A 12,053-nucleotide genomic window follows, 5' to 3' on the forward strand; every position below is an offset into this window, starting at 1 on the left:
TCATTGAAGTCTGCATAATTTTTATGTTTATGCAGATCTTAGCAGTTTTCTGCCTCCCACTTTGACTACTTAGGATCTTTTACAGTTTAGTGAAGTTTTGAAAAAGAAAAAAAAAAGATTTTAATTTCCCTACTCAATTGTTAACTTTTCTTTCTTTCTTTGTTTTAAGTTTCCATTTATTTATTTTGAGGGAGAGAGTGCACCCATGAACAGGGGAGGGGCAGAGAGAGAGGGAGAGAGGGAATCCTAAATGGGCTTCACAGAACCCGATGCAGGGCTCAAACACACGAATCGTGAGATCATGACCTGAGCCGAAATCAAAAGTTGGATGTTTATACCAACTGAGCCACCCAGGTGCCCCAACTTTTCTTTTTCAACACCTTTTGGGTCTGCCTTGGAGAAATCCACACCATCAGTAAATGATGGTTAACCATTATTTACATTCTTAGTATCGAAGTTTATTTTTCCTGTCAGTTCTTAAGTGTATGTGAAACTATTTTTTCTCAAGGAAGTTTATGTTATTGTACCTAATCAGCATGTTTTCAGCCATCATTGAAAACTGGTGCAAAATGGAAAACATCATTATATGTCATTCTCAAAACACTGTTCTCAGATTATTATTCTTTTTTTAATGTTTATTTATTTATTTTGAGAGAGAGAGAAAGCGAGCAGGGGAGGAGTGGAGAGAGAAAGACTCTTAAGCGGCTCCACACTGCCAGTGCAGAGCCTGACATGGACTCAAACTCACAAACCGTGAGATCATGGTCTGAGCTGAAACCAAAGAATCCATTGCCCAACTGAATGAGCCACCCTGGCATCTCTGAGATGACTATTCTATAGTCCTTGTCTTCAAGGAGCTTAGAATCTGGTAGACAAAAATAATAGAGGATAACAGAATTTAAACTTGAAAATTAAACCAGAATCTTGGAGCCAATGTCATACAACATACTTTTAACTCAGTTTGTAAAACATTCAGAAACTAACCACTAGGTTTCTCATACTATAAGCACTTCTTCAACTTACTGTACCTTTCAACATCATACATACAGGAGGAACTGTACTAGTACTCTTGGGATAATACATATTCCACTAAAGAGAGTAACTTCATCTGTTAAATAAGAGCTATCCTTTTGGGTGCAGGGAGATAAGGAGACAGAACTGAGGCAAGAAACATGAGTAGATTACTTCTTGAAGTTTGATGTCATAAATCACTGCCTCTAGATGCCGAACATTCTGGTCAGCATCTTGAAATTCACTTTGTACATCTGCATGTTCCTCCATTGCCTATCACATCATCACCATCATCATCATATACTAATAACCACATCATCATCTAGTAGTGAGCACATTCTGTGAGCAAGGCACTATGCTCATTGTGTTACAAAGATGAGTTCATTTAAATCTTTACAATATCCTTGAGAGTTAAGTGGCATGTTACCATTATGATTGCACAGACCACTTAGTTTAGAGATGTTCAAAGGTCTGTTGTGTGCATTGTGGTTGATCCATGAGTCTAAGATCCATATTTTAGTTTCATCTCCAGGGATAGCTCAGTCTATGTCCTTGAGTCGCTTCAGCTGCCTATTTCTAAAGGATAATAATGCTTCAGCTGCCTGAAGCATAAATATGCTTCAGCTGCCTATTTCTAAAGGATAATAAATATTAATATCTTCCATTTTAGCCTTATATACACATTACTCTTTTATTTTTTTTTATGTAATGTTTCGCAAATTTGCGTATCATCCTTGCACAGGGGCCACATCCTAATCTTCTCTGTATGGTTCCAAGTTTTTAATATATGTGCTGGCAAAGCGAGCACTACACATTACTCTTTAAATGTAATCCTCAGGGCACCTGGGAGGCTCAGTCGGTTAAGCATCTGACTCCTGATTTCAGCTCAGGTCATGACTTCACGAAACCATGAGATTGAGCCCTGCGTGGGGCTCTGCATTGACCTAGCAGAGCCTGCTTGGGATTCTCTCTCTCTGCCCCTCCCCCACTCATATTCACTCTCTTTCTCTCTCAAAATACATGAATTAAAAAAATAAATATAAATGTAATCCTCATAACAACTCCTAAGAGACTGTGGCCCACACTTTAAAGATGCAGAATCTGGGGCCCCTGGGTGACTCAGTCAGTTAAGCATCCGACTCTTGATCTCTCAGCTCAAGTCTTCACCTCAGGATCATGAGTTCAAGCCCTGCATTGGGCTCTGCACTGGATATGAAGCCTATTTTAAAATAAATAAAATTAAAATTAAAATTAAAAAAAAAAGATGCAGAATCCAAGCTTGGAAAAGTTGAATAATTTGTTCAAGACCACATAATATAGGTAGTGTGATGCGAGTCTCACTTGAAAGACCTCTTTTAATCACTGTGTTCTTTTCTTTATCCTACTGTTTCTTTCCCCCTACTTTCTCATAGACGTAGGTAAAAAGATATGAATTATAGATGTAATATTTCTGTCTCAAAGATACTAAAGAAAAAATATTTTTTCCTCTAATTTAGAAGAGATAAGGGCATATCTACGAATTTTTAGAATATTTACATCTAACCTCATACCTTATAGTCCTACCACATGTCTGCTCTGTTATTGCATAAATTGCATATATAAATATGTATATTTTTAGTTACCTTTTACATTTTTTAGGAGAGGAGAGTCATTTAACAAGGGAAAAACTGTGGCTAACATTCAGATTCATGTTAGTGATGCTGCTGTTCTCAGGCATCATACTTTCTCTGTTCATGTAAAATGTTGCTCAGTGAGTTCACTTGCCACTCTTAGGATCTAAGTATCCCTTCAAAGGCCATATTTTATTTTATTTTCTTAAAATTAATTATTTATTTACTTATTTTAAGAGAGACAGAGCATGAACTGGGGAGGGGCAGAAAGAGAGGGAGAATCCCAAGCAGATTCTTTGCCACCAGTGTAGAGCCCAACGCTGGGCTTGATTGAACCCACGAAACTGTGAGATCATTACCTGAACCAAAATCAAGTTGTGGATGCTTAAGGGACTGAGCTACCCAGGCGCCCCTTGAAGGCCATATTTTAAAAAGAGAAGTCAGGGGCTCCTGGGCGGTTCATTGGGTTAAACATCTGACTTTGGCTTGGGTCATGAACTCGCGGCTGGTGGGTTTAAGCCCCATATCAGGCTCTGTGCTGACAGCTCAGAGCCTGGAGCCTGCTTTGGATCCTGTGTCTCTGTCTCTCTCTGCCCCCTCCCCTGCTCATGCTCTGCCTCTCTCTCTCTCTCTCTCTCTCTCTCTCTCTCTCTCTGTCAAAAATAAATAAACACTAAAAAAAAGAAGTCATTAGTCATTTTTAGCTGTTTTTTGTTAGCATTAATATTTTATATAAAATAAAATAATCAGAAAGGCCATACTGCTTTGAAACTTGAACAGAAGTAGGATTCTGATAATTTTTGGCTGCATTATTTTTGTTTCTTGTATTTTCCAATTTTCCTATGATAAAACATGTTTGTGTAATATTTTAAATTTAAATATAGTTATATTCCATAACTACTTTAAAATTCAGAGGTTGTGGGGCACTTGGCAGGCTTAGTAGAGCATGCAGCTCTTAATCTCGGGGTTGTGAGTTCGAGCCTCATGTTGGGTATAGAGATTACTTACATAAATAAACTTAAAAAAAATTCAGAAGTTTGCCTGAAAAATTTATAGAATTGCTTATATCAGTAAACCAGTAATCACGCATAAGCCAGCATAGCAAAATTTTGAAATTTGGAACTCCTTTTTATATTATCAAAAACCTAGTGCTTCTTCAGATTTATAGAAATGAAATCTGGTATCACTGATATTTGAGTGTTGTGTTGGCATATTTATTTATTTTTAAATGCTTATTTATTTTTGAGAGAAAGAGAGACAGAATGCAAGCTGGGGAGGGGCAGAGACAGAAGGAGACACAGAATCTGAAGCAGACTCCAGGCCCTGAGTTGTCAGCACAGAGCTCGATGCAGGGCTCGAACTCACAGACTGTGAGATCGTGACCTGAGCCAAAGTCAGACGCTTAACCGACTGAGCCACCTAGGTGCCCCTGTGTTAGCATATTTAAAAGGCTTTTCTGAACTCAAATTGTTGATTTGTATATGCAAAATACAATATTACTAAATATTAAAATAGGTAATTGACATCCATATTGCCTTATTTTATCACATATACCTTGAGTTTGCCATTCACTGAAATAGATAATGTTTACACCATGAGTTGTAAGGTACAGTCATTTGCCTTTTTCTAATCATGTGTATGGGTAAACGAAGACTTAAATCCCAATTTCTTCTTGAAATGAGAATTTCTATTTAATTTATTCAAAATTGGTTGAAGTATGTCTTATAGTAATGTCCTAAAAGTTGTCGTGATCATTTTTGGAGTAACCATTTCTTTGGAGCACCATGTTGTCTCCATATTTATTGCTTGTATGGTCTGTCTGTATATCAATGTGTCTAGTATATCCTTTGTGTAGCACAACATAGTTGCATAAAAATAGAAATTAGATGGGAGGTTCAGACGTACTCTTGAGTTACCTTGGATACAGCTTAGAATCACCTATTTTCTTAGGTCTTCAGCATTAAATGGATGAAGGACACATATCATGTGTACCTCCAAAGTATATGGATAAACATAACTAGTTAAGTCATTTAACAAATAATAGTATTTGCTCTGTGCCCTGCACTACTGTAAGCATTACTAAGACCACAGCCATACATGAGACAGACAAAGGTTCTGCCTTTTGTTAGCCACATCGTGAATGATAAACATCTGGAAAATGCAAATTAAAACAGCATGAGATACTTCTTCTTCCCCCTGTGATGGTGTAACCAGTCCTGGACTTGCCCTCCCACTAGAAAAAGCTGTTTTCAGGCACTGGACAGTTGACAGTATGATAATGTGATCCCCGAAAGGAAGGTGGAGGGGACTAGGTGAACCCTGGCTTTTATCCTAAATGGGATAACTCAAACAGAGAATGATAGTCTTACTGACCTGAGGAAACAGATCAGAAATTTGGGAAGCCAAGGGAACTGAAATTTACAGAGTACTGAAGAATAGGAAGCTAGCAGGAAGGGAACTACAAAATTCTGCAGAAGGGTCCTTTTGAATTGTTAACTTAATACTGAGTTGAACATAGAAAAAAAAAAGCAGCTGCGTAGCCTTCCTGACATTGACTTCCTCTGTTAATGCATCCTTCAAATATCCCTGAATGTGGAAGAGCTTGTACACAGCCTAAGTGTCTTCTAGTGTTTCCCTTTTAACACAACTATATTCTCAACATAGTTTGTTGAATATTTTTTATGGAAAATAAACCAGTCATTAAAGCTAGAAATTAAATGATTATAGTGTGATTATAATGATGATGATTTGTATGTTTGTTTTATGAAAGTCTGAGTCTTTCAGGTGATTTATAGTGTGATTAACATAATATCCATGAGTGCTTTTTAGAACTCACTTTTAAAATCATTTGTTTTATTAAAACTCTTATTTGTAATGCTTACCTTTGCTTTGATTTTCTACTGTATACTGTTCATTTAGCAAATAATTATTAACCAGCTACCATATGCAGACAGTATTCTAGGCACTATAATCTAAAGCATTATATTTGAATGAAAAAAATATATAGATTTAGGCTAACTTTTGGCGACGTATGTTCAGCTTATTTAAAAGAAAGAAGGCTAAATTTACACAGAATTTGCTGCTTTGTTCATTAGTTCTGTATCTTTCATGAATTTCCAAGCTATGATGTAGAATATAGCAAAGAATAATATGTTTTCACCAAAATTTATTCCCTTTCCTCCGCACACAAGTAAACTATATAGCCCAGCCTTTTGTGCAGGTAGGTGTGTTATGTGACTGAATTTTGAACACTAAGAATATAAATAATGTATACAAATTCCAGCTGGCTATAAAACCTTCACATATGCAATTCTTCCCCCCTTTGACCTCTGACCTCTGGTTTTTAGCTTGATGTGGAGAACCCACAAGAAAACTTGAGGCTTATCTTAGGATAAGAAGCTTCCTACAGAACACCCATATTGAGTGAGAACTCTATCGTGTTGTATTAAGCCACTGAGATTTTAGTTCTTGGCCTACCCTGTATAAGGAGGAAACATGATTGTACTGTGACTGTGTGATGTATGTATGGGAGAGGACGGTTTTTACAAATACGTAAGTGAGTTGAGAGACTTGGGTCTTTCTCAACCAGTGTGTTGTGTACACCAGTTCGTTAAGACGAAAACACTGCTCTCTTCCTTTTGGTTCTGTTGCTGGCTCTTGTGCTTGAACCATTGGAAGGGCTGCTTTAATCTATATACTCTTAGATCCTATCTCGATCTCCCTATCAATCTGTATCCTTTCTTCCATCTCCCTGAAATAAAATACTTTCTCCCCTTCTCCATCTTTTCCACCTTTCCTTTTCTTTTTTCTAAATAATCAGGGGCAAATGTTGTTCAAGGTTTTCTTTCTGCGCCATGTTTGATGAATGAGCATGATGAGACACCCTTCACGTACTTGGAAGTGTGGTACACAATTTAGAAACTATGACTGTTAGAACCCACTAAGCACCCATCACATGTAAGCACGACCTCTTGATTTACTGTCAATTTAACAGAGTAATAAAGCTTTTCTGTATTGACATACCACACTTGTTTAAGGATACCACAATACCCTGCACGTAGGTTCTTTGAAGGTTGTGTACTATGTATAACTGATGAGCTCTGTGCCTTTTTCCCCACCTTCTTTTTTTTTTTTTTTTTTTTAGTTTAGCTTTTTATTGAATATGTTACAAAGGAGGGATTAGTCAAAAAGACCAAAGCGCACGTCATCATCAGACTCCTCAGATTCTTCTTTCTTCACTTTCACTTTTCATCTTCTCAGCTAGGGCAGCTGTGGTGGAGGGGACAGGACCTCCTGCTGGTGCAGATGAGGCTCCCAGTGTTGATGTTGACCGGGGAGTTTGTAAAAAAGCCTGGCCAGAAAGGTTCAACCTTTACACCAGCTGTTTTAATGAGGGCCTTGATCTTACTACCATCCCTGACCTTCACCTCATCGTCATGCAGGATGAGGGCCAAGTAGATGCAGGTGAGCTCCCAAGGCAGAGGCCATGGTGCAAGCAAATGATGGGCGGATGCTGTCAGGCATGGTGCTAGTTGCTCGTTGAAGTGAGGTCCTAACTTCACCTTGGCCTTAGCTTCCTCAAAGGATTGAGCACCTTAGTGGCAGCTGAGGAAGGCCTTTTCCCCACTTTTGACTTCTGACCATGCCATCAGTGGCTGTTACAAGTATATAGAACTGGATTGGCCCTCCTGAAAAGATGGCAAAAAAAAAAAAAAAATGTTAAGAGGAGACTGCTCTGATTATCTAATCAAATAACTAGATTACCCAAATGACCATAAATCTATTCATATGAGAAGTCTTTTTTTAGCTTATTTTCACCATTTATAACGGTTATCTCCTGAGTCTTTTATTATCTTTAATGTCTAACCAATATCTCAATTATGACTGAAGTAACTTGTGCTTATTACCTAAAAATATTTCATCAGCTCTATTCCTTCATATTGGATACCAATTTAAATGCAACTGCATTTATAGTGTGATTATATACCACTCCCATCTCAACACAGAATGGAAGGAAAATAGAGACTTAAATTAGTTACCCAGTTGAGATGCAGTTTAGTACAGTGCATGTTTCTCAAGTTTTATTCATTGGCATAGTTTCTTCATGATTTTTGCCATACTTACAACCAGACTTTTTTACCTAATATTTTTGAACTCCATGCTTTTATTTAGATAAACTTACTTTAAAAGAAACTATATATTATTAGTCAAACTGGAAAGTCAGTATCACATGCTGTAATTATAATATTAACCAGAACATTAATTCTAGCTAAACACTTTACCTACAAACGGCACTGATACTGAAATCTTTTCCCTCCTTCTTAAAAAGGGGAATTAGCTGGGGCACATGGGTGGCTCAGTCAATTAACCATCTGACTCTTGATTTGAGCTCACGTCTTGATCTCAGAGGCATGAGTTCAAGCCCTATGCTGGGCTCTATGCTGGCTGTGGTGGCTACTTAAAAAAAAAAAAAAAAAAAAAAAAAGAAGAAAAAAAAACCAAAACAAGGAGGATTAGCTAGTATTAGTGTATTAAAATTTTCTTCTGGACCTATTTAGAAGGATGGAAACATAATTGAAAAAAGGAATAACATTATCACTATTTCATTAGTCAGAATAAGCTAGACAGTGCTGTCATAACATCACCCTTAAAAATCTCAGTATTTAACACAATGAAAGTCTATTTCTAGTTTACCCAGCAAGCCTGGGCAACTCTCCAGGACAGCTGTTCTTTATATAGTGACCCAGCAATTCAAGCTGCTTCAATCTTGTATCTGTACCATCTCAACAGAAGACTTCTCTGATTTTTATGTCAGAGGAGGAGACAGACTATATCATGCAGGGCCTATGTATGTCACCTGTGTTCTCATTTCATAAGCCAGAACCAGTCACATAGTCCTAAACTTCACAAGAGCTGGCAATTGCAGTCACCTCTGTGCCTAGAAGAGAATAGAAACTAGGATGTTGGTAGGCACTAGGACAGCCCACCATACTGTGTAATTCACTGCTATTTACTGCCAATTTTATAGATCATTTAAAATAATCTTCCGCTAAAATGAGTTCCATACCTTGAAGAACAATATTGTTAATGAAACTATAAAATTCTAAATCAAAAGACCTGGATATGGTTTTGTAATCTACCACTTAAATACTGTGATCTTGGGTAAGAGATCTTGTGGTTTCTATTTTCCCATCTACAACAGAGTTAATGTTTTCCTCATAGAAAAATCATGAAATTTGAATGAGTTTAGGTAAAAATGTGAATAAAAGTATAAAATAAACTGTTATATAAATTTTAGCATCCTAAAATTTGGCATCCTCTTTTCTTCAAGGTGTTGCTTCTGTCATTTAAGCACAATCATGAACAGTAATTAATTAAACCCAGCTTTGAGTGGGGGTTAAGGAGGAGGAAATAAACAGTGTCACAAATAGTATCTCTCCTTCTTCTCTCCCCGCCCCAGGCTTCCACTTCAGGAAATTCATGGTACCTAAAGGTTTATTTTCTAATAAATGTTTAGGAGCTAAAATGTTACAAACATTCATGTAAGATTCTGCCTGTGAAAGCTTTGTTAAAAACTGTTTGAAATACAGTTTTCCCTTTCCAGGTCAATTTTCCACTGTTTTTCTCTAACTTCCTTAATAGTTCTACAGTTCAAACATTTTACTCCTGTGTTTTCCTCTAAGAGTTTTAGAATTTTAATTCTTACATTTAGGTATTTGATCCATTTTGAGTTAATTTTTTAATAGGGGGTAGATATGGATCCAACTTAATCCTTTTGCATGTAAATACCCAGTTTCCCAAAACCATTTATTGAAAAGACTATCCTTTCCCCATAAAATGGTCTTGGTATCTTTGTAAAATCATTTGACCACAAGGTTTATTTCTGTCTTTATGGCACAGTACCACACGTTTTGATGATAGTACGCTTTATAGTAAATTTTGAAGTAATGAGGTATAAGACCTCCAACTTTGTTCTTTTTAAGATTGGGTTGGCTGTTCAGGTTTCCTGGAGATTCTATATGAATTTTAGTATGAATTTTTCTATTTCTGCAAAAAATGTCATTGGGACTTTTATTAGGATTGCGTTGAATCTATAGATCACTTTGAGAAGTATTGCCATTTTGACAGTACTCGTCTTTGAATCCATGAACAAGAAATGTCTTTCCCTTTATGTGTGGCTTTAATTTCAGCAACAGTTTGTAGTTTTTCAGTGTACAAGTCTTAAGCTTCCTTGATTAAGTTTATTCCTAAGTATTCTTTTTGTTGCTATTTTAAATTGTTTTCTTAATTTCATTCTGGGATTGCTCATCGTTAGTATATTTTTATGTATTGACCTTGCAATTTTGCTCAGTTTGTTTTATTCTCAGTTTTATTGTAGAATCTTCATCTTCATTTAAGGAATGTCATCTGCAAACAGAGATAATTTTACTTATTCCTCTCTGACTTGATGCCTTGTATTTCTTTTTCTCCCTTATAGCTATAATCTTTTTGCTGTGCTCTCACATTTGACAATTAATTTGTCTTAGATTAATTTTACTGAATATGCTTTTTATCGTAAAACCAACTTTGTGGAAACAGTTTCTTGGTACTTTATGTTTGTTCTCATCTTAAATGTATCCTTCAGTTCTCATTTTCCTGATCCTGGCTTTGATTTGGTCTCCCTGCAGACCTATCTCCCATAACTATTTGAGTCTGGTGCCAGTTCCTTCCTAAAAATTCCCATCTGCTTTGAAAACTTCATCTAAGACAAATACTTTAGTAGTTATTCAGTTACTTAAAATCCTTATTTTAATGCCTTTATACCTGCTTGGATTAGGTGTGCTGCAACATTGTCTACAACGTTCCAGTTTACAGAGGCACCAACAGAGGCAGATTTTTCTCTTTCACCATTAACACTCCTGTGTGATATATCTGATTGTGTTTATTGCCCACCCCTTTGTCTCCTCCCCAAGGGATCTTGGGAGAATTAGTATAGAAAATACTGCTCTCCCTCTCCAAAATAGGCCCCACATGATGATACTTATAACTTGGGACTCTTTAAAAAATAAACAAAACATAACACAACAGTTATACTGCTAAAATAGTGACTGGAAAAAAAAATACAAAACCTTAACTTGTACCATATACATTAATACTCCTAGAGATGAGGCCTAGATTTATATCTTATTACAGCTTTTTTCTTAGGAAAGCCCCTTTACTGATCTGCTATGATGAGGTATTTATGGATACTTTTCTTTAATCCGTATTCACAAACTTTAGCGTGTATCAGAATCATTGGAGGGCTAGCTAAACACAGAGTGCTGGGCCCCAACTTCCGCAGTTTCTGATTCAGCTGATCTGAGGTGGGGTCCGATCATTTCCATTTTTAACAAATTCCCAAATAATGCTCTGCTGCCGGTCACATTTTGAGAACCAGTGATATAAATCATACTATGTAATTTTCTTTTTTTTTTACACACGTACTTCTCATTGTCTAACCAAAGCCTTTTTGGTTTGGGTAGTCTGCCACCTTCTAAGTTATAACATGTTTTCTTCAATATTATTTCCTTCTCAATTAAAAAAAAAAGTTGGTGATATCACTGTTCTTGTCATTCCCCTATGACACCTTAGAGGTCTTTGTTTTAACCCCCCTCCCAATACACACGCAATTCAGACTTTCCAAATCATGCTGAATGTGTGATGGTGGTGATGATGACAACAGCAAAAACAGCTAGCATTTACAGAGGATTTATTATGTGCTCACATTGTTCTGAGCATTTTATTTAATTAAAATTTTTTTTTTCTCTGCGCTCTCTGCAGAGCCCAGCTTGGGGCTCAAACTCACGAACCGTGTGATCATGACCTGAGCCGAAATCAGGAGTCAAATACTTAAGTGACTGAGCCACCAAAGTGCCCCATGAGCATTTATTTCAATTAATTAGTATACTCCTTACAATTCCCCCATGGTACATGTAGGTAATGTTATTAAGTCCAAATAACTGATAGGAAACTTAGAGAAACATTCTCAGCTAGGAAAAAGTAGAAGAGATGGAATCCAACTTAAGCTTTCTGGTTTTAGGGCCCAGACCTTAACTCCTATGCTACCCAACCCCTCACTACTATACTACCATGTTCTGTCACAGTAGAATACCTGGTTTGGTTTTAGAATCCTCCTACCCATCTCATTTCAGCCACTTTTTTAAAAACTATCTGGTAAACCCTTTTGACACAGAATTTGTGTACCCAGCTGAATTCATCTTATATGTCATTTTTTTATGATGAAATATATTAAAATTCTAGGCTTCTGAGCAAAATATTGTGTCCAGTCTTCCAACCTGACCTTTTATGTTCTCCACTGAGTAGTATTAAGACTATGGACAATGTGTCATACCTATATTGTACCTCCTATGTTTGAGTAACTTAGAGATAGCACTAGCTTTTTTATAATTTGGA

General features: G+C 36.7%; 1 protein-coding gene and 1 non-coding gene across 9 annotated transcripts in view; one reads left to right on the plus strand and one right to left on the minus strand.

Moving 5' to 3' along the window:
• The window catches only part of TANC2 (tetratricopeptide repeat, ankyrin repeat and coiled-coil containing 2), a 376,040-nt gene that overhangs the window by 179,892 nt on the left and 184,095 nt on the right, over positions 1-12,053 (plus strand). The gene's annotated exons all lie outside the window — the stretch shown is intronic.
• Positions 1,709-1,819, minus strand: LOC125152305 (U6 spliceosomal RNA). The gene has a single exon (XR_007147153.1). It is a non-coding gene; the product is annotated as a U6 spliceosomal RNA (small nuclear RNA).

This window comes from Prionailurus viverrinus, chromosome E1 (genome assembly GCF_022837055.1).
Source record: "Prionailurus viverrinus isolate Anna chromosome E1, UM_Priviv_1.0, whole genome shotgun sequence".
Taxonomy (NCBI): Eukaryota; Metazoa; Chordata; class Mammalia; order Carnivora; family Felidae; genus Prionailurus; species Prionailurus viverrinus.